Source organism: Notothenia coriiceps, unplaced genomic scaffold (genome assembly GCF_000735185.1).
Source record: "Notothenia coriiceps isolate Sejong01 unplaced genomic scaffold, NC01 NC01_scaffold00018996, whole genome shotgun sequence".
Classification (NCBI taxonomy): domain Eukaryota; kingdom Metazoa; phylum Chordata; class Actinopteri; order Perciformes; family Nototheniidae; genus Notothenia; species Notothenia coriiceps.
The window spans coordinates 1,715,074-1,720,342 of NW_011351697.1; the positions used below are offsets into that span (position 1 = coordinate 1,715,074).

The 5,269-nt window shown below is 40.6% G+C and overlaps 1 long non-coding RNA gene across 1 annotated transcript; it reads left to right on the forward strand.

The window, feature by feature from the left end:
• The first annotated feature begins 2,806 nt into the window (after nt 1–2,806).
• On the forward strand, nt 2,807–4,387 carry LOC104951403 (uncharacterized). The gene is made up of 3 exons (XR_799021.1): nt 2,807–2,821; nt 3,767–3,841; nt 3,938–4,387. It is a non-coding gene; the product is annotated as an uncharacterized lncRNA (long non-coding RNA).
• Nucleotides 4,388–5,269: the final 882 nt, after the last annotated feature.

Here is a 5,269-nt window from a genome sequence, read left to right on the forward strand (position 1 = left end):
GGGGGCAAACCTTTTTTCCAGACAACTATTGCGTGGGGTGCTACGGATACAGTAGCAATAAAGCCAGCGCTCACCGCACTGAGTATGACTTTTCCACATATGAACACAACTCGTCCTGTCATGCACGCCTCATGCCCGCCGTACACAAACACTTATATGGAAGGGGCGGTCCCTCCCCCCAACAACAGTGCATTACGATTACATAACTGTACAACTTATCATAACTGTGAACATCTTATACTTATTTGATAACTACTATATCCCTTGGTTACTTGAACATGCTACAATGTTATTAACCAGTGTCCTACCTTATTAAAATATTGATATACGAAATATTTATATTGGAACAGTTTTCGACGTTGTAATGCTGTAACATATTTCAGCCACTAGGGGGGGCAATGCCCCCCCGCAAAATCCTGCTACCTGTGAGTACAACAACTCAACGTAATGCTAACCTAAGCTAAACACCATAAATCACAATAACCACTACCACATGAGGTACACAGTTAACAGCAAGAAGCGTGAGGCATCTGTACACACACAACAGAGCCTCCCGAATGATGTCAGTCGGCCGTCTTTATAGTCTACTTTCGATACGAGCCGCAGCTCATCTCAAACAAGCCTAAAGGCCCGGACACACCCCAATCTGACAACAAAGAACTGACACAGACGGACCCCGACTGTTGCGTCCAGGGCCGCCGCTTGCGGACAGGCAAGGCAGGCAACTGCTTGGGTCCCCAGACCAGTAGGGGGCCCCCAGGGGGCGACACATCTTTAAAACTACATCAGTGTCGTTTTTTTTTATTTTATGCAAAATTCAGAACAACAAATTATACAAAAAATACAATTAAACAGACATCATACATTGCCATAAGCCTTCATCAAATTCAGTTAATCTACAATAGTGGGGGCCCCATTATTGTAGATTAACTGAATTTGAGTGAGGGGGGCAATGCGCAACGTTTGCAATGACAGACAGTAGGAGACCTCCCTAATGGGTCCCCTCCTTAACCAGGCTCTACTCTGGTCAGTGTTGCAAATCGCGTGCATGACTGTTTACAAAATAATCCTGATGACAAGGAAAGGCACTGAAAAAATGAAGAGAAACTATTTTTCTGGAAGCGAAAAAAGGAAGAAGAAAAAAGATGAAGATGAGAGAAAAAAACAAGACAGTGAGTAGATAACGATGAAATACTAAATAACTAAATGTTGCTAGTCTAACCTTAAGTGTGGGATAGAGAAACTTGAAATTACGTAACTCCTAGAATCAAATAAATTTATTTGTTTTACCTTGACCGTTTAACTGACAATGAGTTTTAACATAGCAGAACTTAAGCTTCAGCTTTTAGCCTAGCTGGCTGAAAGGAACGTAGGGAAGCTTAGAAATTACCAGTTGCCGTTGGAACGTGGTTAGCCTTGAGCTAGCATAGCCCGGCTGAAAGAACGTAAAAAGCCGTGAATTACCAGATTTAACACGTCTCCATTAATCTTTTTGGCATTTGTTACTGAAAATAAACATGGTCTCTGCCATTCTACAATTAAACCGTTTCACCGTTGTTTTAATGGGACACCAGTAATGGAGGTATTGGGGAGGGGAAAACAGCTAACTTTCCTGTAATGCAGTTTTAAAACGTGTCCGACTCGAGCCTAATGTCCAGGCTTATGTAAATTAGGAATTTATGATAAACAGTATTTGGTACAGTGCATCTAAGTAACATTAATGTTAGTAGTGTGCTATGTGTTGAGTGTATTTTATTGTATTTTGCCCTTTCGTAGTGGGTTTTTATGAGATACTGAAACCGGTATATTTCCGCCTTGAGTACTTTAGTGCCAGGCTCACAACATCTTTTATTGGACATGGGTTTCCCACTTAACACATTGTCCCTTTCAAATGGAATGGGAAAATAGTAAAAAATGAGAAGTTGGGCAAGCTTTTCCCAAGAGACATTCCCCGAAAAGCCCTTCGAATATGAGGNAAACGACGTCTGTTAATGATGACATGCGCACAGCTGTATCCCCTCTCAACGGGCTTAACTGAATAACCCTTTAGAACTGGCCCATTTCTGGTTAAATATGTATTTAAATGAATGAATCTTTCTCTTGTTAGTCAAGGAATTCAATGTCAATTTGGTCCTGCTTTTGTGTTCCGTTTTGGTGTAAAATGTAGCCTACATTTAAATAAAAGTATAATTATAATAATGTGAAAGCCTTTTAGAAATGAATTGCACATAATAATTCCCACGGAGCTGTGAGCACTTATACATTTATGTGACGCTTTTCCACTCATCTTCCAGTTGTCACTTTTCCTCTGTTGAAATGGACCAGCTGTGAAGGTGGGGGGGGGGGCTTTTATACGCGAGTAGTGAAAACAGTTCCGCGTAGTCTGCTCGCGTGTATCCTCGCGTGTATCCTCCCTTTCGTCTCCTCCCGCAACCCTCCTCCCTCACCCCTCCTCGACTCCTCCGTTTGCATTTCAGCGACGTCCTTCAAAATGGCGTGTCTTGATCGATTTCCGGGTCAAGTCCCGGAGGAGGGGAAGAGAGGAGTCGGGGAGGGGTATTGGGATGAGACTACGATGTTCAAGTGTGCACTCAATCGCATTTTCTATGCTCAACATGTTTCATTGCGTGCTCAGGATAGAGGCACAAATATAACGCCATACTTATCCAGGCTCACTCCGGTCAGTGTCGCAAATCGCGTGCATGATTGTTTACTAAATAATCCTGATGACAAGGAAAGGCACTAAAAAATTAAGAGAAATTATCTTTCTGGAAGCGAAACAAGGAAGAAGAAAGAAGATGAGAGAAAAAACAAGACAGTGGTAAGTAAGTTGAGTAGATAACGAATAAATACGAAATAACTAAATGTTGCTAGTCTAACCTTAACTGTGGGATAGAGAAACTTGAATTACGTAACTTCCACTAGAATCAAATTATTTATTTTGTTTACTTTGACGTTTAACATGATATGAGTTAACCTAGCAGAACAGTCTCTGCTCTGCTGGACGTGACATTAGCGAGTCAAGTGTGCGCAGCCGGGTCGGTACAACGCCGTTGACCTATTAGCTTAGCTTAGCTAGCTGGCTGAAAGAACGTAGAAGCTAGAAATTACAGTTACCGTTGACGTGTTAGCTTAGCTTAGCTAGCCGGCTGAAAGAACGTAAAAGCTAGTAATTACAGTATTAACACGTCTTCATTAATCTTTTTGGCATTGTTACTGAAATAAACATGGCCATTTCTACATTAACGTTTCACTCAATAAGAATGGGGGAGAGATGGGCCAGTAATGGGAGTAATTTGGAGGGGGAAATCAGCTAATTTCTGTAGGCTAGTTAACTGATGAAGCTGTGTCCGACTGAGCTAACTGTCAAGCTATGAATGTTAAATTAGGACATTTAGATGCAAGACATTTGGACAAGTGTACTCTAAATAACTTATTGTTAAGTTAGTGTGCTATGTGTTGAGTGTATTTTATTGTATTTTCCTTCTCTGTAGTGTACTCCTAGTGGTTTTATGATGATACTGAAAACTGTATATTTCAACCTTAGTAGCCATAGTGCAGGCTCCAGCACAATCCTCTGTATTGGAACCATGTTCACTTACATTGTCCCTTTCAAATGAAATGGAAATAGTAAACAATAGTGGAAGCTATCCCCAAGAACAACATTCGAAAGCTGAATATGAGGAATTTGAATTATATAAAGTGAAAGCATTTTGAATTGTTAACATGTTACTGTTATAAGTTTCACTTTATTATCTATCCTCAGGATCCTTTCTTAAGTTTCTGGCACCAGCAGCAGCAACGGAAAAGGATAAGGTGCCCCCTCCAAATGCTGATGATGGTAAGTTAAGTATTCCACTTTTAATTGATTATACTGTGCATCGCACTCCAAATATTCCTTGTAACATGATATTCCCTGTTTCTTTTTTGGTCATAGCAGTTCAGTCAACATCTACCTCCAGTGGGGCGTCAATATCTACCTTGAGTGGGGCGTCAACATCTGCCTCCAGTGGGGCGTCAACATCTGCCTCCAGTGGGGCGTCAACATCTGCCTCCAGTGGGACAGCAACATCTTCTCATCATGAAGATGACACGTCAACCCCTACCTCCAGCAGCACTACCACGACTACAAAAGGTTTGATCACATCAGACGACCCTGCACAATGGCCAAATGTCCTAAATGATAGTGAAAAGTGTGCACTAGTAACAAGAGGACCAATACAAGAAACAGATCTAGTCTTTCCGCAGAATACTGAAAAAACTTCACGTAGATTTACAAAGGAAAACTATTCTGGTTTTAATTGTTCTTTATATTTATATGTGTGATTTATTCGTTTTTGTATGTCTTTTATATTCATATTACTAACTAATAACTAACTTTGAAAATAACAAAAATGCGAAGTTGTTAAATAAAAAACTGTTTAATTTAGCAATTTTTTTGTTGGTGTCAGATTATTTATAACACAATGGTGATGAAAGCTGGTTCGAGGGGCCCCCAGTGAATTTTTGCCTAGGGCCCCCACAGACCCTAGAATCGGCCCTGGTTGTGAGATGTACAATGCATGAGCTTGCAAGCTAATCTGGTAATTATAATGTCCTTTCATTGAAATCCCAATCACCCTTTACCTTTGTGTCTTCTTGAAATGCCTTTGAGCCTCGGGAGATTTGGATCTTTTGTCACATGTCGTTCATTTTATCTGTATCTCCGAGCAGAAATTCCATAACAATGATGTTAAAAAGAACACACTGGCTTAAATGCAACTATATAATCACAACCTCCTGCGTTCGGATCTGGCCCTTGATCTTTGTTGCATGTCATCTGTGTCTCTTTAAATGATCAAATAAAGTATTTCCTTTATTTTATATAAAACTGTGTTTGTCAGAGAGAGATACCGAGATCAAAAGATGCCAGATTTGCCTCTGACCTGGAGTCAGACTGAGTACCTATTGTCTGGTCGCACTGCTCCGCTGTAAGGCTTGGACACAGCTGGTTATGTTGGATGTTTGGCGAGGACAACCAGTTCAGTGCACACATTTCCCCACTAATGGAGAATCTGTGAGTGAGAGCCTTTAATTTTCTGATAGGTGGGTGGATCAAAGATATGATATGATTAAAGGACAACTTAAGCACGAAGCTTCATGTGAAATAAGTGGACAAAGGATTCTTCAAGCATTTTTGTTGCATGTGGTCACCCTTTTTGAAGACTCAGTCATGATGAAACAAGTGATTTTATAACAATGGTTTCGAATTCATTGTTTCTATTTTTAG